The following is a 27,346-nucleotide window of genomic DNA, read 5'->3' on the forward strand; positions in this document are numbered from 1 at the left end:
ACAAATTGAATTTCTGTTAATTGGATAGAATTATTAAACAATGTTCCTACATAAAATCGAATGAAGTGCGCAGGAAAATTGAATTAATAACTTGATGGTTGGTTGGACAAGTGCTTTGGTTTTTGGCTTTCAGTTCGTGGAGGGGGTAGGCTGGAGTCATTGCTGCCGGAAGGATTATCATGACAATTAGGAGTAAATCGCAAATTGATAACGGTAATTGGGATATAATAAACGCAAAGTTTTATGCGTGAGTTTTAGTCTAGCACTGAAATCATAATTTTGTTGAAGGATCACATACCGTGCGGTTAATTGACGGTTTGTATTAAGCACTCCGTTATCATGATAAAAGTTGTACTTATACAAGGAATTAATTGATACTAACCTCAATAAGTAGATTTAATTGTATCTCCAATAATGTATTGTTCATACTAACGTTGCTAAGTGATATTTTCGGCATATTTGGCACGATTAAGGCTGGGTATGCTGCGCAACTCAGATCCCATTGTGATCCACTAGCCTCTGCCCAGCAACTCCTATCCCTACCTCCTCGTGGTACCGACCGGAAACTATGAGCAACTTTAGTGAAGATCGGGTAACCAACCCCGGTGGGAGCTTTGGTCGTAGGCTGTCAGAGAAGTGTTTGGACGGGGGGTTTGCTTCGGTAAACCTGAGCGTCTGATCCCCATGTTAGGGGCAGCTGATCTACGTCCGAGTGCCAGGGAAGGACTCTAAGCTCAACTGTGCACTATGGTCCTCCGGAAAGTACGGAGTTGGTGTCAGGCCCTACGAGCCAGCCGTAAAAAAAAACATTGTAACGGAAAATCAGCAACAGAATAATACGAACCGAGACCAATGGCAACGACCCCAGCGAACAAAAAGGACTTGCGATTGGAAACTCGGTACGTGGAACTGCCGATCTCTCAACTTCATTGGAAGCACCCGCATACTCGCCGATCTACTGAAGGACCGCGGGTTCGGCATCGTAGCGCTGCAGGAGGTGTGTTGGACAGGATCCATGGTGCGAACGTTTAGAGGTAATCATACTAGCTACCAGAGCTGCGGTAACACACGCGAGCTTGGAACAGCTTTCATCGTGATGGGTGATATGCAGAGGCGCGTGATCGGTTGGTGGCCGATCGACGAAAGAATGTGCAGGTTGAGGATCAAGGGCCGATTCTTCAAGTTCAGCATAATAAACGTGCACAGCCCACACTCCGGAAACACTGATTATGACACGGACGCATTTTATGCGCAGCTCGAACGCGAGTACGATCGCTGCCCAAGCCACGACGTCAAGATCATCATAGGAGATTTGAACGCTCAGGTAGGCCGGGGGAGGAATTCAGACCGACGATTGATAAGTTCAGCGCCCACCAGCAGACGAACGAAAACGGCCTATGACTCATTGATTTCGCCGCTTCCAAAAATATGGCCATACAAAAGGTGCTTTCCAACACAACCTCCCTTATCGTTACACCCGGAGATTACCACAGCAGACTGAATCTCAAATCGACCACGTTTCGATTGACTCCGACCACTATCTGGTGATGGTCAAACTGCGCCCAAAACTCTCCGTCATCAACAATGTACGGTACCGGCGACCGCCACGGTACAACCTAGAGCGACTGAAACAACCGGATGTCGCATCAGCATACGCGCAGAATCTCGAGGCCGCGTTGCCAGACGAGGGCGAGCTCGATGAGGCCCCTCTAGAGGACTGCTGGAGTAGAGTGAAAGCAGCCATCAACGACGCAGCCGAGTGCACCATCGCGTACGTGGAACGGAATCGACAGGATGAATGGTTCGACGAAGAGTGCAGGAATGTTTTGGAGGAGAAGAACGCAGCGAGGGCGGTAATGCTGCAGCAAGGGACTCGACAGAACGTGGAACGTTATAAACAGAAGCGGAAACAGCAGACCCGCCTCTTTCGGGAGAAAAAGCGCCGCCTGGAAGAAGCGGAGTGTGAAGAAATGGAACTGCTGTGCCGTTCCCAAGAAACACGGAAGTTCTATCAGAAGCTCAACGCATCCCGCAACGGCTTCGTGCCGCGAGCCCAAAAATGCAGGGATAAAGACGGAGGCCTCTTGACGGACAGACGTGTGGTGATTGAAAGGTGGAAGGAAGGGGTAATCTGCCCCATTCACAAGAAAGGCGACCATTTGGAATGTGAGAACTTCAGGGCGATGACTATTTTGAATGCTGCCTACAAAGTGCTATCCCAGATCATCTTCCGTCGTCTGTCACCTAAAACAAATGAGTACGTGGGAAGTTATCATGTCGGCTTCATCGGCGGCCGGTCGACAACGGACCAGATCTTTACTGTACGGCAAATTCTCCAGAAATGCCGTGAATACCAGGTCCCAACGCATAACCTGTTCATCGACTTCAAAGCGGCATACGACAGTATCGACCACGCAGAGCTATGGAGAATCATGGACGAAAACGGCAACGAGCAACGATGGACGGTGTGCAAAACTGCGTAAGGGTTTCGGGGGAACTATCCAGTTCATTCGAATCTCGCCGGGGACTGCGACAAGGTGACGGACTCTCATGCCTACTCTTCAAATCGCTCTGGAAGGTGTGATGCGATGAGCCGGGCTCAACAGCTGAGGTACGATCTTCACGAAATCTGGCCAATTTGTCTGTTTTGCGGATGACATGGATATTGTGGCCAGAATATTTGGAACGGTTGCAGAGCTGTACATCCGCCTGAAACGCGAAGCAGCAAAGGTCGGACTAGTGGTAAATGCCTGCAAAACAAAGTACATGCTGGTAGGCGGAACCGAAAACGACCGGATCCGTATTCTGGGAGCATTCTCCTCTGAATTCTAGGGGAGACCTCTCCAGAATTCGGGGAGAATTTTCCCCAGGATTGAGGGAAAATTATCTCCAGGATTCGGAGAAAATCCTCTCCAATATTCTGGGCGAATCTTTCCCAGGACTCTGTGCGAATTCTTCCCAGGATTCTCGGCGAACCCTCTCCAGGATTTTGGGATAATCAACCTCCGAATTCTGGAAGAATCCTGTTTAGGATGCTGGGAGAATTCTGTTCAGGATGCAGGATTCAGGGAGAATCCTCTTTAGGATTATGGGAGAATCCTCTGTAGGAATCTGGGAGAATCCTCTCCGGGATTTTTAAAGAATCCACTCCAGGATTCTGAAAAAAATCATCTCTAGAATTCTGAAACAATACTCTCCAGGACTCTGGGAGAATCTTCTCCAGAATATTGGTAGAACCCTCTCCAGGAACCCTCTGGGATAATCTACTTCAGGAATCTGGATGAATCCTCTCCAGAGTTCTGGTAGAATCCTCCCCAGGGTTGTGGAAGAATCCACTTCAGGATGCGTGGAGAATCTTCACCAGGATTCTGGGCGAATTTTTCCCAGGTTTCTGAGCTAATCCTTCCCAGGAATCTGGGCGAACCCTCTCCAAGATTCTGGGATAATCAATTTCTGGATTCTGGGAGAATCCTCTCCAGAATTCTAATAGAATCCTCTCCATGGTTCTTGAGAATCCTCTTCACGATTCTGGGAGAATCCTCTACAGGATTCTGGGAGAATCCTCTCCAGGATTCTGGGAAAATCCTCTCAAGGATTCTGGGAGAATCCTCTCCAGTATTCTGGGAGAATCCTGTCCAGTATTCTGGGAGAATTCTCTCCAGTAATCTAGGAGAATCCTCTCCGGGATTCTAGGAGAATCCTTTCAAGGGTTTTGAGAGAACCCTCTCCAAGATTATGGGGGAATCCTCTTCAGAATAAATAAATAAATAAAGATTCTGAGATAATCCACTCCAAGATTCTGGTAGAACCCTCTCCAAGATTCTGTGAGAATCCTCTTCAGAATTCTGGGATAATCCACTCCAAGATTCTGGTAGAATCCTCTCCAGGATTCTGGTAGAATCCTCTCCATTATTTTGGTAGAACCCTATCCAGGATTCTGGGATAATCCACTTCGAGATTCTAGAAGAATCCTCTTTAGAATTCTAGTAGAACCCTCTCCAAGACTGTGAGAGAATCTTCTCCGGGATTCTGGAAGAATCCTATCCAGAATACAGAAAAATCCTTCCGAATATTCTGGGAGAATCCTCTCCAGGATTCTGGGACAATCCATTCCAGGATGCGGGGAGAATCCTTACCAGGATTCTGGGCGATTTTTTCCCAGGATTCTGTGCGAATCCTTCCCAAGTTTCTTGGCGAACCTTCTTCAGGATTCTGGGATAATCAACTTCCGGATTCTGGGATAATCTTCTTAGAGATTCTGGGAGAATCCTCTCCAGAATTCTGGTGGAACCCTCTCGAGGATTGTGGGAGAATCTTCTCTAGGATTCTGAAAGAATTCTTCTCCAGAATACTGAAAGAATCCTCACCTGGATTCTGAGAGAATCCTCTCTAGGATTCTGGGTGAATCCACTCCAGGATTCTGGGCGAACTTTTCCCAGGATTCAGTGTGAATCCTCTCCAGGATTCTGGTAGAACCCTCTCCTGGATGAGAGAATTATCTTCATAATTCTGGGGGAATCCTCTCCAGGGTTGTGGTAGAATACTCTCCAGGATTCTGGGAATATCTTCTCCAGGAAGTTCTGTGGTTTTGATTTGTGTTGATTATAAAAAGAAAGTCGATTAATAACCCACTTTCAATTATTTTCTTTTTGTATTTCTAAAAGTGAGATGTGAGATGTTTGGTTCAATTCAAGTGGTCAACGCTCGTTGAAAATGGCGTGATTAAAACACTTGACTGCAGTCGAGTTAACCACTCAAATTCTCCGTGGCCACTATTAAGCTGTTACTGTCGGATGTTATACCGTTTCTACATTAAACAGGAATAGCTGCGATTCATATGTAAACTCTATCCAGATCACATGAAGCAAAATGTTCCGCTCTTCATCGCAATTAAAAGTAAATCCCCTTTGGAGTGGAGGGAATCATCGCCGCCGACGGACCAACGGCGACCACCACGCTCGCCGCGGTGTTGTAGGTATACCGCCGGCCACACAGACTTCAAAGGAACGCAAAACTTTTCTTTGATTACATTTAGGTATTCCTCCACCGGTAGTGAGAACATTCCGGTGAAAAATGCTACCTTCACTGCTACACAGCTTGAAGCTACGTAAAGTGCGTCAGACGGAAGGCCGGTAGGAGTTTTTATTTGTTTCTGTTTACTTTTCCCAATGGACACCCGCCGGGCTGTTTACGGTTGATTGTCGAAGCAAATGAATGAAAATATATTTAATTTTGCATAATTGGATCCCACGCATCTACAATGGTGGGCAAAGTCGAGCAGCACAGACGTTTGGATACCCGTCGGAGCGACTGCCGCCTTCTAAATATTCATGAATCTGCGAGAACCCATCAATATTGCACCAATTTGGCATCGATAATTCATCCTGTTGCGTTTGCTGTTGTTGATGCAGCAGCCGTCCATTTGGACACGGAAACGGATAATTCGGCGGCAGCAGCAGCAGGTAAGCGCACATTAATCCGAACGTATAATTCACGACAGCCGGGATCTGCAATGAAGCGGATGTAATCCAACCTGTCGCACGCTTGCACACTTTTCGCCGACAATCCGGCATGGCAGCGAGCGAGGATGCTGTGCTGGCTGACTTCCGTTTACATCCGGTCGTCGCCGTCGTCGGTAGGCTTGGCGTCACATAGTCAATAACGAACAACTGTGGCGCGCGGATAGGATCGACTTCGACGATGGATGAACGTACGTAACTCAGATGCAGCATTTGGTCGGTCGGAACGTGGTCCATATGTTCAATCATATGTCGCGTCGCGCCGGTCGTCGATAGCTTCATATCACGGCGAGATGGGATTGAACCAAAATTCCCACGATGCGTCATTATGGATGCACGGCTGGTGATATTGGAAACGTGAGCCGGAGCAACGAAATCAGAGCAGAAAAAAAAATCAATGAGAATCCTGCAGTGATTCGACGTTGTTGGTTAAATTGATTAAATTATGTTTTGAGCGGCAGCGGACCGTCGTCATTGGTGGCGGCAATGTGAATATTTTTGTGGAATGCGCTCTGCACTGCAGGAACAGGCAAAGAAATAAATTATTTATTCAGTGGTAGCTTATCAGGTTGGATAAGTTGTAGCTTTACGAACATTGTACACTAGCAAGCGCAAAATTTGTATTCTGGCTGATTGCGGAGCAGTGCCGAGATAATTAGTTTCCAATACAGTAGTCACCATGGTGTCACTCTCTCACAGTAGCCACTGGTGTCCAATGTTCTATATATTCTTCTGTGGTATATGTGCATATTAGAAGTATATTAAAGCATTAATGCCTCGCTTAAAGTTCACTAAGTTTTGAAATTTAATAGAAAATTAACTGAACTTTTGAGAAACTGTGATAAATTACACATCAACAGTACAGTCCTCCCAAATGGAGGAGTACGTGCCTCTGGAGCCAACCTACTGATACCTGATACAGTTGACAAGCTAGATTTCGATTGAGTTAAACATTCCCAGACAACCAGTAGTCGTATAAGATGTTGCATAAGATGATAAAGTGGAGGCCATATGCGTACATGCCTCCATTTAGGCGCATGTAAAATGTACGCATATTGCCTCCACTTTATCATCTTATACAACATCTTATACGATCTCTGGTTGACTGGGTTCCATCTAAATACTTCAAGGAAAACTCCCATCCTCAAGTTCTTATCACACCATTTACGACGCATTTTAATACATTATTATTATTACTTCATTATAGAGATGTTCAGCCCTAGGCTGGTTAATCTCTTACATAATAATACAGTAATGATCCGAATTTGTCAGCTTTTTGCCTTTCTCGTTCGCCAAAGTAAACTGAAAGGCTATATGTTCACTCAAAAACCCAGATTAATCCACCTAGTGGTGAAAGTGCCTTTCTCGTCGAATATGTACTCATGATCTTTCCGTCGACGTAAGCCGAAAGGTTCCTGAATCCTGGGAACATTTAATATAGAAAAGCAAAAGTTCTATAAAAGCCATCATAGATATCAGACCTCTCAGTTGACTACTTGACTACCTTAACTTTATTCATACTCACAGATCATTTACGATCTTCGACAAAGTTTTTTTCAGCTCACTTTATTATTATTGGTTACACGATTCATGTAAAAATTGACCTCCTTATGCACTCCTAAAAAAATCATGTAAATTTAAGTTCACTTGGATGCACATAAAACGAGCGGTCCGTTTAACACAAATTTACGACTTCTTTCACAAATAAGGTCGAGCTAGCAATCGTTAGAGCCGAAGTTAGAGATAAAACATATCTAAGTAAAATAATGAACTGGATTCGAACTCTGGTCCGCTGATTGAGAGGTTACCTAAAAAGCCGCGAATTGATGTGTTGAATTCATGGGTTGACATTTGACCGATTCCGGCGGGACACTCGGAACCCGTTTCGGATCACTACCGGTGGTTTTCTAATGTAGTCTGAGGTTATTTTCTTGCTAACCCTTCGATAAGTTATTGAAAAAGCCGCGATTTTATGTGTCGGATGCACGATGACATGCATGATTGCTAAGTGAAGCAATTACTAATTACTTCTGGTGAAACATCCGTAACCGATTGTGGAGCACTATTATGTACTATGTCTTAAATGTGGCGTGCGCCTATTTTCTTGCTGACCGTTCATCAGATTATAAAAAAAAGTTGGTATGGTTTGTTTCCCTTCTATATTTTACCACATCTGGCGGGACACTCGTTAAAAGTTCTGGAACATTACCGGTTCTCTCAAATATGGCCTGAGACTTTTTGCTGGCTAACTGTTCATTGGGCTATTGAACTTTTATATATTTGACCACTTACGACGGGACACCCAAAATCAGCTTCCAGAATCGACCTGTTATCCCAAATATGGTCTGAGACTACTTTTTTGCTAACCTTTTTTGCTAACCTTTTAGGGGGTAGTCACACATTATTTGAGGCCTACTGATTTTTTATACTTGCGACTAGACTGGGCTGATGTGATGGAGCCCACTGAGAGTTCAGGTGACTTTTCCCCCCTGCCGTGTGTGGTTCGTCGTTGCGGGTGTTTTGTGTGTGTCGTGGAAAAAGCCCCGCCGGGCCGCGAACCCTAATGTGGTCTTAGCCTTCTTCCGTGATTACTGGTCATCATTCATGGGTTTAGTTCATTTCTACATGTGGCCACTTCCGGAGGGACACAACGAACCGGTTCTGGAACACTACCGTTTCAGAAATGGTATGAGACTATTTTCTTGCCAACCGTTAATTAGGTTATCAAAAAAAGCCGCTCTTTTATGTGTCGCATGCATGGGTATGGTTCACTATTCTATTTAGCCACTTCCGGAGAGACATCTGGAATTGGTTCCGGAATACTACCAACAGACCCCAATGTGGTCTGAGCCTACTTTCTTAATATACGATCATCAGGTTATTGGTAAAACTGTGATTTGATGTGTCGCATGCATGGATTTGGTTCACTATTATATTTTGCCCACTTCCAGCGGGATTTCCGGAACTGGTTCTGAAACACTATCGGTTCAGATATGGTCTGCGGCTTTTTTCTTGCCTGCCGTTAATAAGGTTATCAAAAAAGCCGCGCTTCGATGTGTCGTATATATATAGGGTTGGTGCATTTTCATGTCTGGTTCCTTCCAGGGGTAACAGTCCGGAACACCTAAATGGCCATAACTCCGGAACGGCTGGACCGATCCGAACTATTTTCAATAGGAAAAAATGGGACCAGATTCCGCGTCGAATGAACCATCGGTCATTAAAATCAGTTGAGGTTTACTGCCAAAAAGTGATGTGAGTTTTTTTTGTGCACACACATACACATATACATACACACTTAGAGTGGGTCATCGTTTATATGGAAAAATAAAAAAATCAATAGTATTCCATCAGATCAAAGCTTTTTTGATCCCATTTGAGGACCCAAATAAGTGTGCAAAATTTGAGCACGATTGGTTATGTCTACGTTTTGCGCATCGCGTTTGAAGTTTGTATGGGGTTTTACATGGGAAAACACACTTTTTTGCATTTCTCTCATAACAAGCTGGAATTTTTCTCAAACCATGTAACCGATTAAGTGTAAACATAGCCTAGCGTGTCCTGAAAAACTTTGTCGAAGACCGCGAAGTGATCGGATGCTTATGAAAAAAGTTATAGCGTTGGAATAGGACAGATCGGTGAAGTACTAGATTTGTAGTACCGTAAACCGGGGTCAAATTGATCTCCGGGTCGAAATTGATCAGACGATTTTCCGTTACATAAAACATACTTCAAATAGTTTCCAAGCAAATATCGTTTAGTATCGATTCCCAACTGCACGATAGTTGAAAGGAAATTACTTAAAATATGCTAAACCTAACCGAAAAACGTATGATCAATTTCGACCCGAAGATCAATTTGAACCCGGTTTACGGTAATGTACTGAATTTTAGTATGGTGAGAAAGTCAGTTCTCCGTTTCTGCAATGAAATGGTGCAAAAAGCGTGGGTATTATGATTCCTTGCCCAATTTGATGCTGTTTGAGCAAAACTTTGGGCAATAGTGTTGTTGTTTTCTCCATTTCTTGCAACATAAACAACATAGTTATCCAATGTTTTGCTCAAACAGCATCAAATTAGGCAATGAATCATAATACCCACGCTTTTTGCATCATTTCTTTGCAGAAACGGAGAATTGACCTTCTCACCATACAAAAATTCAGCTCATTACTACAAATCTAGTACTACGCCGAACGTGCCCCATTGCTTGCCGAAACAGCATGATTTTGTTGCTATTGTTATTCCTTTACATGTTAAAACATAAACACATACATGCGGTTCGTTGTTTATAACTATTTTCACAAGCATCGGATCGTTTTGCGGTCTTCAACGAAGTTTTTCAGAACATTCTAGGCTATCATTTTATAGTATCGGTTAAAATGTTTTAGACAAACTTTTTCAACTCATGACAAAAATGCAAAAAAGTATGTTTTCCCATACAAAATCCCATACAAATTTCAATTGCAATGCACAAAGTGTAGACGCAACCGATCGTGCTCAAATTTTGCACAGATACTCAGGACCCGAAACGGAACTAAAAAAGCTTTGATCTGAGAAAACGGTTCCGATGATCTCTCAATTCGTCGAGCTAAGTTGATTGTTATATGTGACTCGACCCTCCGAGCTTCCTATCAAAAAGTCATTTTTGGAGTGAACATATAGCCTTTCCAGTACACAACATTCAAGATGGCGGCTGTTTAATGGATTTTTAGGTCCTGAAACATGCAATATGAATATATTTGATATGGGAAAGAAGTCTGAACTCCAAAAATGACATCCAGAATATCCAAGATGATGGTCTAAAATCCAAGATGGCAACTAAAATTTCAAAATGGCTTCTGTTTGTTGCAGTTTTAGGCTCTAAAATCATGCAATATGGGCATATCTGGTATTGGGAAGAAGTCTGGAGTCCAAAAATGACAATTAAATTATCCAAGATGGCGACTTAAATGTCCAAGATGGCGTCTCCAAATTCAAGATGGCGGCTGTTTAATGGAGGTTTAGTCTCCAAAACCGTACAATATGGGTATATTTGGTATGCGGAAGACATCCGGAGTTAAAAAATAGCGACCACAATATCTAAGATGGCGTCTCAAAAATCAAAATGGCGACTGTTTAATAAAGTTTTGAGCTCTCAAACAATTCAATATGGGAGTATCTGGTATGGGGAAGAAGTCTGGAATCCAAAAATGGCGACCAGAATTTCCATGCTGCCGGACTTAAATCCAAAATGCCGGCTCAAAATTCAAAATTGCTGTTGTTTTTCAAGAGTTTAAGGCTCTAAAATCAAAAGCCGGATAAACGATATGGTCGCTGATGCCATGAAATGGATTTATGTTAAACGTATGAAAGTGCGGTATTTATTTTTGAAGGCACGAAAAAGGCGCCATCACCGCTAGGTGGATTATATAGAGTTTTTGTGAACAAGAATGATAAAAGTGTGTTTAACGTTGGTTCAGCATTGCCATCTGATCAATAAAATTATTTAAGTTTTTATCTTTTGTTGGCATATATGAATTTCATAACTGACAAATTTTGCTGCAAACTTATGAAACCACTTAAATATTGTTTGCAAACTAACACATTGCTGCTCCTTTAGCGCCCAATCCTTTCCAATAGTTTAAACTGATTTCGTTTCAAATTGCTGAAAGACTTTTTTTCCTAGTTTTCTCTGTAACAGAACAAACATCAAACGTTGCCTGTTGATGTGATCATAAGTAAGACATCTTCAAACATGTGACCAGGCTTGATAATCCTCCTCGAAATCAAAAGAGTTTGCAGCATGCTCTAGAGCGGTGTTTTGCTTTTGCCTCGTCGCGAGGGAGCGAACGTACCCCAAACAGAGAGGCAATAAAATCTGAGCGAGGAAGAGGGGAACGAAAAAAGAGCCGATGATTATTTCGGGTTTTTGAGTGCGATTTTCACCTCGAGAGTCTTTCTTTGTATGGGAGTGGAACTCGCGAGAGCTTTTTGAGTGTGAGTGGACGTGAGAAACACAACAAGCAATTATGAGTGTTGGACGAACTCCTCGCTGCGCGGCAAGCTCGCGCTCGGTGCTGTTGAGGATTTGCGTTGTGATTTTTGAGTTTTATTTTCACTCCTCAGAAAATCGCCAAAATCGCTTCCTCATTTTCTCGCGAGGGAGTTTCTGTCAAGCCTGCATGTGACGCTGGGGTAGAAACCATTCCTTTGAATGAATATCTTTCCTATATATATAAAAAAAAACAAAATTTACTTCTCTTCAAAGCAGGTCCGTGCACAGAAGTGGCGCCAAGGGAGGGGTTTTTCCCAATTTCGGCAAAAGGCGGAGGAGCGCCTAGTGTATGGAGCATCGGAAATGGGAGGGTTTAACACCCAAACCCCCCCCCCCCCGACCCCCTTGTGCACGGGCTTGCTTCAAAGATGGTTCCAGGTTTTTCCCCATGAATACTTACTGGGATTGCTCTAGAAGTTTACACTGCAGATTCCCTGCTTGATTTTTTTTTCAGGAATTGCTACCGGGACTCGTCCAGGATTTTTTTTTCCAAAATTTCTTCAAGGGGTTTTCAGAGATTCCATCATAAATCCTTCAGGAGTCCGTGGTGAGATTCCTTCAGAAATTCAACCTGAAATACCTCCAGGCATTTCTGTTTAGATTCTTTCATGAATTTCTGCTGGTGTTTCAGGAATTCCACCCGGATTTTCTCCTGGAATTCTCTTGGCCCAGCCAACAAATTGATTCACATAACTTCGCTGTAACTGTGCTAAGTGAACCCTTATCCGATAAAAACAGATTGTATAAGACGCATCAAAAATGCTCTATTCGCACAAATTTGGAGGCCATATACGTACATTTTGAGAAAATTTTCACTTCGAACTGTGTAAACGCTCTCTGTAAACAGATCTCCCCCCGTATGACTTTACAAATATGAACTCATATGTAATCTCGAATTGAAAATTACAATACAGTCGCAACAAGTGCAACAGAAGTTGCAAAATGATGTTAAATTGAAGTTATATAAATGTACAGGTAAAGTTGGAGTTGAATAAGATGCAAAACCAAATTGGATGAAATTATAGGCACCGTAAACGACTTAAACTGATCTTCTATTGATTCTTATATAACTTCAACTTTATTTGCACATTAATACAACTTGAAATTAACTTTCTTATATGATCTTTGGTTTGCTGGGGGGCCTTTCTATAAGAATTTATTCAGATATTACCCAAAGATTGTTCTCCGGGCATTTCTTCTGAGATACCTCAAGAAATTTTTGCTGAGATTCCTTCACGTAGAAGATTCCCCTTGCTGATACTCCTGCACAATTTTTTTCTTCGAGAATTTGTATAGGAACTGCTCTGGGATGTATATAGAAAATTTTGTAGGGATTTTTCCAATAATACCTTTAAAAAATACACCATTGATTTATTCAAAAAAAAATCTAGTGTTTCTGCCAGGAATTGGGGTTTTAAATTTAGAAAAATGTATCGATTTTATGTTTTTATACGAAAGAGCAGCTTTTTCTGAGCCATTATGATTTTTTTCAGATTTTAGAACTTTATCTTAGTACCTAAAATCAATTTCAAAGAGAATTTTTGAAATCACCTTTTGACAGCTGGGCAACTGCTTGACAGCTCCGCCCAGTACAAAATGCGACGAGGGGTGATTCGATGAATCGCTCCCATACAAACTTCAAATTGATTTTTAAATAGGTTCAGGGCACCAAAATTCATGAAAATTCGGATTTCGATTCCTTCGAAATTCATGCTGGGGCTCTCCCAGAAATTCTTGATTCTTCCAAGCATTGTTGCGGCGATTCATCCGGAAATTTCTACTAGTGTCCCTCCAAGAATTTCTGCGAGAATTTCTCCAAAAATATTTATGGGAGTTTCCATTAAAATCCCTTCGAATATTTCTGCAGGCAGGATTTTTACCAGGCACTCCTCCTGTGATACTTCCAGAAATTTTTGTTGGAATTCCTTCAGGAGCTCCAGCCGGAATTATACCAGAAATTCTTGTTGGTATTCCTGCATTACTTTTCTCATGAATTTCTGTAGAAACTCCTCTAGGGATACTGGAAAACTTGTTCTGTGGCTTAGTTGGTTAAAGCACCGGTCTAGAGAATACGGAGTCGTGGGTTCGAACCCCACCAGAACGTGATTTTTTTTTCACAAATTTCATCACTCAATTGGTCAATTAGCAACATTGCGTGCCTTCTAATTACAAGTTTTCCAGTATGTTTCAGGCATACCAGTAAATCTGGTATATGCAAGTAAAGGGCAATGTATATCATTGTCCTCTAGGGATGCTTCCGGAGTTTTCTACAGGGATATCTCCAATAATTCCGCGGTTTTATCCAATAATTTATCTAGGAAATTTCTTAAGACTCTCATGAATTCCTTTTAGAGATACTTCAGGAATTCCCTCTAAAATTCTATCAGGATTCAACCAGGGATTTCTCCGGAGTCCTTCTGGGGATTTAAACAAAAGTCTCTATGACTGCCTTTAGTTATTATTCCAGGAATTGCTAAAATAATTTATTCAAGATTTCCTCAGAAGATTTTTTTTTCAGGATTTCTCCAATAGATTTCCCGGGATTTCTCTTTGAATTCATTTAGCAGTATCTCTTGGTCTTGCCTCAGGAATTTCCCTAATGAGCTTTTCCGAAATTCCTGCGGAGATTTCCCGAGCAGAGGAGAATAGCAAGTTAATAACTACGAAATCACATAACCTGTTTTTATATCTTGTTTTGTTATTATGAGATTATCAAGGCATAGCTTTTCCATAACAAATTTTGTTGGACAATCTCAATTTGTTATAATCAAGCTATTGATATACATTAACTAAATTACATTTAAATAACATTTTTTGTTGAAGTACAAGTTTAGTTATTGTTGTTCTATTGATCAACTTATCAACAATAGCACAATAGTAACAAGTTTTGAAATCACAGCAACAATTCGACAATTATGACCTGTCCCTTTGTGTTGTTCCATTTTTGTATTCAGTTAAGAAGGAAATTTCTGAACGACTCCTTTTAAGAATTCCTTAATTAATTTTCGGATAAGCACTTGGAAGTTCAGGAGGAACCTTTCGATAAATCCCTGGAGAAATCTTCAAAAGAACTCCTGGTGCAATTTTCTTAGAAATTCCGAAGGTAATTCTTCTGAGCAATTCTTAGAATTCTTGGCAGAATCTTTTGTTAAACTCTTGGAGAATCATTAGGAAAAACTCCTGGTGAAACCCTCGAAGAAATTTTCATAGAAATCTTAAGATGAACTTCAGGACTAATGATCACAGGAAATTCTGAAGAAATCCTTGAAGGGATTCTATGTAGGATTCTGGAGGAATTTCTAGAGGAATCTTTGAAAATCCGTGAAAGATTCCGTCGAAGAACTCTTAGCAAAATTTCTGGAAGATTTTTGGAGCCATTAATGGACCAAACCTGTCGACAAATTTCTGGAAGATTGTTATGACAAAATCACTTGATAAACATAAAAAGAGTTTTTGACGGAATCCTTAACGAAATAAATAGAGGAATTTGAGAAAAAAATATTGCAAAAATTTCTGGTGAAAGTCCTGTAGGAATCATCAGAGGAAGTTCAGGAGAAATAATAGCAAATTTTTGGCGAAATCCTTGTAGAATCCAGGAGGAATACTCGACATAATTCTAGAATCCAGGGAAAATCGGAGGAATTAAAACTGACGGTTACGATGAGAATTACCAGAGTGTAACGTCTGTTTGGCTATGGCTAAAGGTTGATAAGTTCACTTTGTCACAGTTAGAATGTAATGTCAGAATTAAGAGGAAGAGGAACTGATAAGAAAATAATATTTTCTCATAATAATATTTTGTGAACAACGTAAATCTCGAATGGTGTAGTTTTGAAAACTTGTTGGGGTTCAGCCAAACATTACGTAACGTATAATTTGACAATTTTAGACCTCCACTCTCCCCCACGTGACAACTTTTGTATGAACAATTTTGAAATTTTGTATGAAGCATAACACAACGCTAGACTCTCTCGCTTTATAGCGTTACGTTATATTTGAACGAACCCTCATTGTTGTGCTATTGATGATCAAATATTATTGCAGTCTCAATAACCCAATGATAACTGAACTTGAGCTACAGCAAAACATGTTATTGAAATGTTATTTATAGAACAAAACATCCAACAAAACATGTTATCCCGGGTAGAGGCGAAGAACAAACCAAGGACAAAATAATAACAAATTTTGCCTTCATATCTCATTTTATCATTCTGATGTTATTTATGGATAACACTAAATAACTAGCTAAGAACAAAAAAATACTATCATTGCAAAATATGTTATTTCTGAGTTATTATTGAATATCAATAAATAACTGAATAATAACAAAATATTCAATCATAGCAAAATAGTTAACATCCTAATTGCATATTTTGCAATCAAAATATAACAAGTTTGTTATTGATGAGTTATTTAGATTAATTTTATTTTAAAAAAGAATATTGATGAAGAGCAAATTTTGTTATTGGTTTGTTAGGAATAAGAGCTAAAAGAACAAAAAATAATAACTCACTTTGTTCCAGAAAAAGTAAATAATAACTCATTTTGTTATTATAAGATCAAAACAAGGACAAAACATTTCAGTTTCAGAACACAAAATACAGTTTTTTTTTTTCAATCATAAGAACAAAATTTACAATTATCTTATCTTACAAATTCTGCCATTCAGCTATTCATTTTTCATGGCAAAATTTGATCTTCGTTAGTTATTTTCTTCTACCCGGGATGGAACGATAATGCTTCAATAAGTTAAAGATGTTTTTCGAAATCTTAAGTTATTTTTGCATGCAATTACTTGGAACTTCTCTAGAACTTGTTTTAGATTTCTTCAAATAGTTCCTTCTGGGTACATCTCGTACCATCCCGCTTGGGTATATTCTTTATTCGATAACAACTTTTCGAATAAAGTGTATCTCACCCCTTGGGTTTCTTCAGGAGCTCCTTCTCGGATCAGACTAGATGTCGTTTTTTAAATTCACTCTAGAGGTTGAGGATAAATCATTTTGGATTTATCGAAGATATGCTCTTGAAAATACTTAAGCAATTGCCTTTCAGATTCACTCAGATGTTCCTTTCGAAAATCCTACAGGAGTTCCTCCGATTCTTCAGAATTTATTACGAGAGCTTGGACTAGGGTTATTCCAAGATTATTTTCTGTGTAATCCAATTCGAAAATCTGAGATTCAATTCCAGGGGTTTCTTCTGGAGTCCCCCAGATTTGTTTCTAGAATTTCATTAGTAGTTCCTTTCGATAATCTTCGAAGAGTTTTATCTCCTGAATAAAATCCCTGGATAAATTTCCGGAATTCCCCAACACAATACATTCACTTAATTAAAAAAAATGACGATTATCCGGGGTTTCCATGTCCTGGATAATCGACCTTTGATGGTTTTACACTGAATTATAAATTAGTTAAACTTACCTAAGGTTCAGAAGAAGAAGCAATATCATACGTCAGCCATTCCATATAAACCGCAATATAGGAGCTATGATTTTTTTAAACAACAAAATTGAAGTTTTTATGTCCAATATAATGGAAGGGCCTAATTAGGTGCTCCAAATATGTAAAAATATAAGTTATAATCGCATACTGATTCTTATTATGTTCTGTGTTTTTTTTTTCAGGTGAGTTGAACGCCACCAACGGGCTATGAAAGCCTCTTCCCAGTAATAATGAAGGCTAAATTGCCTAGAAGCTGCGCTTTTTCATATCATATGTACTGCATAATGTCTACTAGTTACACAGGTAAAGTAACGTTTGTCCCTTCCCAATAATGGTTCCTACCCAGTCAAGTCCAGATTGCAGTCGGTACATATATGAGTAAATGCTCTTCGCCGACTGATGTCTATCGAATTCAAAAATAACGCCTTCGGCATCATGTGACAATGCACATGAATGCAAATTTTTCGAATGATTGCCAAACAAACAATTCTCCATTATCGAACGCTTGCAGCGACGCCACTATGGGAAGTTAAAAAGTCAAAATCCTGAAGAGTACTGTTAAGATAAATTTTTGCTTTATATCTTCACTAGGGACCCACTTTAAGAGCTTTAGACGTACAGAAAATCTAGTTCGCCATTTACCACTCCAACACCTTGCTAGATAATCTTTATACAATCTATTTATATGTCGATAATCGTTTTCTATTTGGCCATCAAAACAAGAAAGGCTTACTTCTATCCAAAAACCTTCTCTGGTAAGAAGTTATTGAGCATTATTACATACACATACATACAATATGTGACCAGAAAAATCAACAAAATTCTTACTACAAAAAAATCCTGGGACGTACCTGAACTCGAACCCGGAATTTCTGAATATGCTCATGGTAAATAACTTAATGTTAACCAACTAAGCTTTGAAGGCCTCATTTTGTCAGACATTTTATGAAAACCGGTTTGTGTCCAATACGGTGAACACAATTCATGGTATGTGCAAAAAACACTTCAGCATTGCACCACACGCCAGGAGAGCAAATATTTACTTTTTGATCACCTTTCCACTGGAAGACCTCCCACAATCCCGCGCAAACACAAGGAATAATTTCGGATGAAAAAACGTGAAAACAGGTGCATTTGAATGTTTTGTTTATTAAAAATGGATTGTCGGTTTTATTTCCCGGTACCGTAGCTACCGGTACCTTCCCTGACCGTTCCGTGTGGGGGCTGATGACGACGGTGCGGCGGACCGGTGGATGCTTCTGTGCTGGAATATGAAATCGCAAACTCTCACGAGTTGCCCGGAATTGTTGATTGCGCTGTCGGCTACTACGGAATTGTGGGTGATGGTGATGGGGAGTCTGAACGTGTACGAGACCGAACCGGGAAATGAAGAGAAGTTGTTATAAATTTGAATTTTGTGCACAAACAATTCACTCGCATGAGCTGTTTCGCAGATGTTATGCTGAACTGGGTGGCTTTGGGATGATATTGTTTGAATCGTGATTTTTTTTGGGTGATACCTATGTGGAATATTCAGAATAAGTCTTTGCAATTACATCAATGCAGTACTCTACTTATATTTAACACTACATATTTCTAGATTTTATCAATACTTCAAGGCAAAAAGGATTGGTGATTTATATTCTTGCATCATTTATAGTTCAATCCAGAGATTCTTTTCAGTCTAACAAAAATGGTCCTCGCAAATCAACTGAAACCTCCCAATCAGCAAAAAACAAAATGATCCAAATGTAATCCATCAACCGTCGTCTTCCAGTACCGCCACAACCATCCTCTGCTGCCAACGTACCTACGTTTGAAAAACCCATTAAAGCGAGCAACGAACTGGACGATTTTTCGCTAGTGTTTCCACTCCAGTCAGTCCCAGTCAGTCAACTAGCGACTGGCAATGTCCAAATCCGCAGCATCCCGAGTAGAAGGGATATCAAATTCAGGGCACAACATCAACAAACTTAGTCATCACATGTTAATACCTACTGTGATATTTTGTTCGAACTCTTGTCTCGCTGACACTAATCATATTGCAACGATTTTGACGAAAATTTCCAGAAAATATTCGTGGATATTTATTTTATTGTCTCAATATTGGAAAACCATATTACAAATGCACATTAAAACATGACATAACAGTGGAACATTACAAATGCGTAATAAACTAGGACATCACAAATGGACAAACACAACACAGAACCTATATCTTGCCCTGTTACCCTTTTGGATAACCATTTCCGATGACAGGATGATGAGGTTTCATTATTGTTGTTGGTCCATCAGTCCGTATCAGTAACCGTATTTTCTCTGGCGGGTTCCTTTTGTTCGCAGCATTAGTTGCTTTCATAGCAACTAATTTTTGATCCTTAGGGGGCATACCGATTTGGATTTCATCACTAGAGCTCTATAACTTGAAGTCTGTGCCAGGGAAAGGTTTACATCTCTAGTACTTAATCACGACCCGAAATGGCCTGAATGTTGGCAATCGAAATAGGATTGCGGTCCTCTATTCTCCCAGAGCCCTATAAATGTTCATTAATGCTAGGGGAATAATTACAAGTTAAAATAGCACATTTAACACAAAAATAAAACTTGTAATAACCAAAAAATGCTTCATTCTAATATTGCAACAGCGTCATCATGTAAGGTAGAAATCCACTACGTCATATGCGCTAATATCCGTCATATCAGACAAGGCACGAAACAAAAAGACAAAAAGGCGTAGACTATTATTAACCTTCCGTAACTGGAATAGGGTTAATAAACTATAAAGTAAGAATGTCGCTGGCGTCGCCACTGCAACATCTGTTGCTGGCGAAGATAGGGAGGGATATAAGTGTCAGAGCGAAAATGCATGCAGTTTGACAGATAGATACTCGGCATGTTTTGCGAACGAGAACAAAGGGAACACCAACGACATTTGTCATCTATAGTTTATTAACTCTATTGTTACTGTCGTGGTTGGCTACCACCATCAGCAACGCGCTTATGCTGAGTACAAAGAGCGAGATTTTTTCAACGTGTTGTACATAGCATTGAAAATTGAATAATTACGCGAAATTCCATGTTTAAATTGCAGTTCAGTTGGACTGTACTCCTTGGCAATTATAGTAGTTTCCTAGTTTTTGCGCCCTTATATTTGCCACAATTACTGTGACATTTAATATTTTGCACTCCCCTAAATGTAGGGAAATCTCCTTCGTCGTTTTATATATGATTACGCACTCACGAATTAAAGAAAAATTGCCTTTGCGAATATTCAAAGCTTTAGCGCTCTTGTAGGTGTAAAAAAAGGTTATTTTTATGGAATGGGGCATCCGGAATTTTTCTTTCACTCTTCAAGGTATAGGAATATCACCTCTTTGATTTTATATAGAGCATCCTCACAAGAAAAACTGCCTTTCTGCTACTTAAATTTTTGTTTGCGCTCCCATTTCCTATCGTGTAAGGAAAACAGAAAACTCTGAAGAAGTATTCATTAAACAATTGGCAAATTTCTTGGAATGAAAGTGAACAAGGACGATATTGTTATTCCATTTGTCCAAGAATTAGGAATCATCCTTGGTTTAAAAACTTGGATGTTGGACGTAATTTTGTTTGTTCTATTTCAAGATTATTTGTATCGTTTGTTTGTTCTATTTCAAGATTATTTGTATCGTATGAATATTATAGATTCTTATCTTTGTGCATGTGATAAATCATATGAAGATATAGATCATATTGTTTTTAAATGTCCTCGTTATAAATTACCGAGACAAAAATTTATGGATAAAATGGTTTGCTTGAGCAATGATATTCCTGTGTCTGTTCGAGATATTTTGGCCATTAAATTTCTGCCCATCTTAAAAATAGTATATCAATATTTAAATGAAATTTCTTGTCAAATTTGATGCTCGCTGTTTTGTTTTTTTTTCTTCTTTTTATTTTTAGAAACCACTTTCCTAGGATACGATTGCGATGATTCCGATCAAGTATTTGACCCCTGATTTCAATACGTGTGGTGGCCCATTAGATGTCGTCGGCTCTGGCATGGAACAATTCCGGATGAGCCTTTAATATTAAGTTTTCTTTATTTTGTAATTACTGTTTTTTGAAAAGAAAAAGAGGTTTTATGCCTTTTTGAGAACGATTTCGTAATGTAAGGAAATCACTCAAAGGGACTTTTCCCTCTTTCAAAATCAGAAGTTAAAAAAAATAAACATAATAAACATAAAACAGAAAACAACTTTTTCTAGTTTCTCATGGATATCTTCAGAAATTCATCCAAAAATATTCCAGGTGTTTCGTCAGAAATTTCTTCAGTGAGCCCTCCAGAATATTTTCCATGAAATAAAAAAAAAAATCTGCCATGAATGCCTTTAGGTGTTCTTCCATTATTAGTTTTTTTTTTTAAGAATTTCTTCAAAGTTTTCCCCAACAATTACCCCAGAAATTGATATAATATCTTGCTTAATAAAACCTTTGCTGGATTCCTTCCGATATTGCTCCATGAATGCCTTTAATCTCCTAGGAATTCTATTTCGAAACATCTTTCATGGATAGCTACAGATTTTCCGTGATAACTTCCTTCGGAATTTTCGTTAGAGAGAGGATCCTTCCGAAGTTTCTTTAAAAATTGTGCTAGAAAAGCTTCAATGAGTTTCCTTACAAATGTCCTCCAAAGTTTTGTTCAGGAATCCGTACAAAAAATCTTCCAAGAAATCTTCCTAACTTTTAATATAAATTAATATCTGTAATAACAGGGCCCATATAGCCGAGGCGGTAAACGCACGGGTATTAAGCATGACCATGCTGAGGGTGACGGGTTCGATTCCCGGTCGGTCCAGGATCTTTTCGTAAAGGAAATTTCCTTGACTTACTTGGGCATAGAGTATCTTCGTGCCTGCCACACGATATACACATGCAAAATGGTCATTGGTAGAGGAAGCTCTCAGTTAATAACTGTGGAAGTGCTCATAGAACACTAAGCTGAGAAGCAGGCTTTGTCCCAGTGAGGACGTTACGCCAAGAAGAGGAGAGGAGAGGAGGTAATATCTGTAATTGAAGTAGTTACGGGCTGGTTGTGCCCTTGAGGCACCTCCAGTGGCCTTTTCGACAATTTCAGAGATGAGCCAGCCTAGGGCTGCAAATCTCTTTAATAAAGATAATAATAATAATAATGAATAATAATAATAATATTCCAAGGAATCTTTCAGGAATTCTTCCAGTGATTCTGTGGAAAAATTAAAGGTTCTTCCAGAAATTCATCCAAGGATTTCTGTAGACAGGCCCGGATTAAGGATTGTGGGGGCCCGGGGCCCGAGCGGATGTGGAGGCCCCACGGAGAGATGACCAAAAATGTTTTTCCTTATTTTCGAACAGTTCTGGGGCAGTATGAGAAATAAAGCTAATATTAGCAACCAAAAAAAGTTTTTGTGGGGGCCCCTAAAATGTGGGGGCCCGGGGCCCGGGCCCTCCCGGCCTCCCCTTAGATCCGGCCCTGTCTGTAGAAAAGCTTCCACAGATTCCTTCAGAAAATTTGACAGAGATTCCTACAGTAATTCTTTCACAGGCTCTTTTTTTTTGAAATTTTAGATTCATTCAAAACATCGTTATGAGATTCCTCAATAAATTTGTTCAGGGATTTCAAGCCAAGAAAATCTTTATATGGATTTATTCCAAAAGTGATCCATGGATTCCTTCAGACATTACTCCATGTTTCTTCCAGAGATTCTTTTAGATATTTAGGATATGTCAGCTCAGGCCCGTGCACAGAAGTGGCACCAAGGGAGGGGTTTTTCCAAATTTCGGTAAAAGGCGGAGGGGCGCCTAGTGTATAAAGCGTCGGTAATGGGGAGGGTTTAACACCCAAAACCACCCCTTGTGCACGGGCTTATGTCAGATATTTCCTCATTAATTTTTTTAAAACATATTTTAGGTAGATTTCTACGGATTTATTCTGAAACTGTACCAGCAATTACTTTAGAAATGCCTCTGGGCATAATTTGGGATTCTCCTCGGAAATTTATTCAGGGATTTAGAAATTTCTACAGGGATTTCTATAGAAATTCATCCATAGATTCTTCAGTAAAGTGTCTCAGTATATTTTACAGATATTCCTTCAGAAATTTGTTCAGATACTTCTCCACGAAGACCAAAAAGGATTTGTTTAGAAATGGCTCAAGGGACTCCATTAACCCTAAAAGGGATACCTTGGGTCCATTGGACCCCAGGCGCCTTTCAGAGCTCGTCTTTGATAGAACACACTCAGCGAGGTGACGAAACTGAGGCCATGAAGGTATCCCTTTTAGGGTTAAAAATTGTCCACATGTCCAGAAATTTCCTCTTAGGATAATGAACTCTTTAAAACATTGACCGGCTCTTCGGGTTCGTTTGGAAGTTGACCATCAATGTTAACTTCTTTTCCCGATCAGCCTAGATAGCTGTGTAGTGTCGGTAGCGGTTGTCTCAATTGGCTAAGAATAACACTACGGACCGCCTGATCCAGTGGTAAGAATCCACTAAACAGATGACCCCTAATTCATGGTGTTATGCGGCTTTATGCTTACCGTGCCAAAGAATGAATGGTTAGGGGGGGTCTAATAAAAACCTAACCACAAACGGAGCCTGTGGAGAATTAGGGCGTCCCCCACAGTAGTACGCCCTTACTGCGCTAACCGGAGCAATGGTGCAGTGGACCTTGCGTTTCTCCGAGATAATCAGTTGCCCTTCTTAAGTCTCAAATTTGAGGCTAAATAAGGGCGGGGTTATTCAAATGTTGTTAATTAGCTTACATTACTGCCTATATGGGTTCGCTTAATGCGTTTTCGCCATTGGCGTTTTTCAATTGACCACGATTTGGTTCGTCGTTGATGTTTCCTTTTTGTGCTGTGATTGTGAAGAGTGTAATCCTGTCTAGTTTGGGTAGTGGCTACGGCAAGGAAACCTCAGATCAATTTTCAGCGTAAAAAGCGTATGTAGCCCAAGTGTTCATTTTCGTAGGGTAACTTCTGTTTAGGTTACCTTGTGAACCCAGCTTTGCTTTTTTCATTATAGATGAACTGTCGTGCCTCGAGCATGCTCTATTTTAGAATAACGTTAACAGTATGTTTCAACCTTTCCTTATGGATGCCTTCAAGCAAGCTCTTGTTTTCAGCATCTTTTCGCTGATATTTGGCATCTGAAGTAGCTCAAACATTGATTTTAGATGCTTCAGTTTGATGGAATACTTAGGTAGTACAGTTCATGGCTAACTTAACATAGAATTGCACCTAACCCAACTCTGCATGAGCAGAATTTGTCATGAGTTGACTGATTGGCATGTGTCAGATAAGGACTCTCCATTTGACCTTTTTGCACTTTGGAGTGTTCCTTCGCAAACTTTGCGTATTCAGGCGTCCCTGCTCAACAAGCTAGGGAACCTGTAATAACTGGTTGCGATCACATTTTATGGATAACTCGCTTCCATTGCTACTCCAAGAGAGTTTCATTATGGTTTTGTTATTACAACGCCCTTCATTGTGGTATACCATAGCTACTGCTTTGAAAGAAGCTTGTCCTCTGCGGTCTGTGCGGCCCTCAAGAGGTATTCCTGAATGGAACTCGGACCTGTTCAAGTTCTAAATATCTTCGGATAAACCAGTCTTTTGTATAGCTACGAATCTTTAGCTTCTACCCCGAGGATTGTAGCTATAGAATCGATTTAGTGAGCACTAAAAAGCTCTGCTTACTTCAAATCTCCTGGAGCAAATGGGGCTTTATCCTATTTTTCTCCAGAGGGCTTTGAGTTTTTCAAACATGTTTTGAACTCTTGTAGTTTTCTATTGGGTATTTTCATGGCATGAAATTACTCTGTAGTTTTATCCCGAAAGGGTGCGTGTGTTGTAAAAAGAAGGAATAAGTTCCAGATTTATCTGGTTACGTCGTTCTTTCTGAAATGCTCGAAACGCATTGTCGATTATCACATCTGTGATGTTCGTCTGGCTAACATGCCTGTTCATGTGAACTCACATGTCTCCCAATTTGGGATGTCCACAGTGACTCTTTTACATAAAGTTGTATACGTTTTCAAGAAAGCACTCGCTCAAACGTAGTTTTTGCTTGGGTGATTTCTTGAATATTGAGGATGCTTTTGATGACGTGCCTTTCTATGTCATATTGAAAGTCGCATGACGTCGCAAGCTACCTCCAATGAGCTATAGGCTCTTTTTACGCTTACGCGTTTTACAGTGTCCTTTTCAGGGCACTGATTAACCCCGTTGTGGTATGAGCTATGAGCTCTCGTTGCGCTTATGCGCTCATTCCCTCTTCTAGGGCACCCCTTCCTATTTCATCACCTTTCCCTTTCCCAATTCCCATCCCTTGTCCCATTCTCCCTCAGGTAAATGATGAAATAGGCTCATATGTATGGCGATGGCACAAATGTCCCAAATGGAGGATAACGTGCCTCTGGAGCCGGCCTTCTGATACCTGATACCTGATACCCCTTGTGCACGGGCTTATGTCAGATATTTCCTCATTAATTTATTTAAAACATATTTTAGGTAGATTTCTACGGATTTATTCTGAAACTGTACCAGCAATTACTTTAGAAATGCCTCTGGGCATAATTTGGGATTCTCCTCGGAAATTTATTCAGGGATTTAGAAATTTCTACAGGGATTTCTATAGAAATTCATCCATAGATTCTTCAGTAAAGTGTCTCAGTATATTTTACAGATATTCCTTCAGAAATTTGTTCAGATACTTCTCCACGAAGACCAAAAAGGATTTGTTTAGAAATGGCTCAAGGGACTCCATTAACCCTAAAAGGGATACCTTGGGTCCATTGGACCCCAGGCGCCTTTCAGAGCTCGTCTTTGATAGAACACACTCAGCGAGGTGACGAAACTGAGGCCATGAAGGTATCCCTTTTAGGGTTAAAAATTGTCCACATGTCCAGAAATTTCCTCTTAGGATAATGAACTCTTTAAAACATTTATTCAAAAACTCAATCTAGGAACTTCTACGGACATTCCTTTAAAAATATTTCAAGAGTTTTTTTCTAGCATGTAGGCGCTCATGTAGGTATTAGGCATTGTTTTCGAAAAATCGTCCACAGAATTCATACTTGCTGAAAATCCTTCAAGAATTCAAATAAAGGACTTTCCTAGGAGTTTCCTATTTATTTCTCATTTTTTTCCTAAAAAATCCATCAAGGGTTTCCCGAGAAATTTCTCCAGATATTTCTCCAAGAAGTTCTTAAGAAATTCCTCCTCGGATTCCTGCTAGATTTTTTCCCGGATTTCTTCGGATATTCCTTCAAAAGTACTTCCTAAAATTTCTTCAGGGATTCTACTGACGATTTCTTCAGTAATTCCTTCAGAGTTTCGCATAAAAATTCCTGTTGGGATTTCTTCTGAAATTCCTTTCAAGAGATATTTTTATTTTCGAGACTTCTTTCGAGATTGCTATAGTTTCAGCAAGTGATTTTTCAAAAATTCATCTATGGAGTTGTTCCGACATTATTCTTTAAAAAATGTCTATACAAATCTACAGGGATTGCTTCGGAAATTATTCCCAAGGTTGCACCGAGAATTTTTTGAGAAATTCCTTCAGCGGTTTCTGCTGCAATTTCCACAAGGATGTTTTTTCAATTGCTCTTACGATTCCATAAGAAATATCTTTTGAAATGTCTATAGAGATCCCTGCAGAATTTGTTTAAATATCTTATTAGACATTTTTCAGAAATTTCTCCACAAATTTCACAAAAATACTGAAAAATTCTTCAAGAAATTCCCTGCAAAAAATTATAAGAAAGCCCTGGAGGATTGCTCCAAGAAATTTCTTTAAAAACTCCTGGAGACACTCATTTTTAGGTTTCGTGCTAACGTAAGAACACACACAAGACGCGGCGCGACATGGACACAAAACTTATCGTTCAAACATTATAAGAACGATAAGTGTTGTGTCCGTGTCGCGCCGCAACTCCTGGAGACAGACTCTTAGAAGATATTCATGATTTTTGTTTGAAGGATTCCTGGACAAAATATTTGGAGCAATTTTTGGGTAATACCTAGGATAATATCTTATGAAACACATTAAGATTCCCCTTTTAATTCACAGAAAAAAAAATAAAACTAATGCTGGAACTCTGCAAGTAGTTTCAAGGGAAAAATTCTTGAGAAATTTCTGAAGGAGTTCCTGCAAAAATCCGTATTGGAATTTCTGAAGTAATCTCTTTAAAGTTGCCTGCAGAAATCGCAGACAAGGGTACTGGTGGAATTGAAGAAATCCCTCAGTAAATTTCTGAGATATCCCTGGAGGAGTTTCTAAAGGCAAGCTTGAAAGAACTCCTGGAGACACCTCAGAAATTTTTTT

General features: G+C 39.9%; 1 protein-coding gene and 1 non-coding gene across 3 annotated transcripts in view; both read left to right on the top strand.

Moving 5' to 3' along the window:
- LOC109413839 (neogenin) overlaps window positions 1-27,346 on the top strand; it is a 636,710-nt gene that overhangs the window by 501,916 nt on the left and 107,448 nt on the right. The gene's annotated exons all lie outside the window — the stretch shown is intronic.
- Window positions 13,583-13,656, top strand: Trnas-aga (transfer RNA serine (anticodon AGA)). The gene has a single exon. It is a non-coding gene; the product is annotated as a tRNA-Ser (tRNA).

This window comes from Aedes albopictus, chromosome 2 (assembly GCF_035046485.1).
Source record: "Aedes albopictus strain Foshan chromosome 2, AalbF5, whole genome shotgun sequence".
Taxonomy (NCBI): Eukaryota; Metazoa; Arthropoda; class Insecta; order Diptera; family Culicidae; genus Aedes; species Aedes albopictus.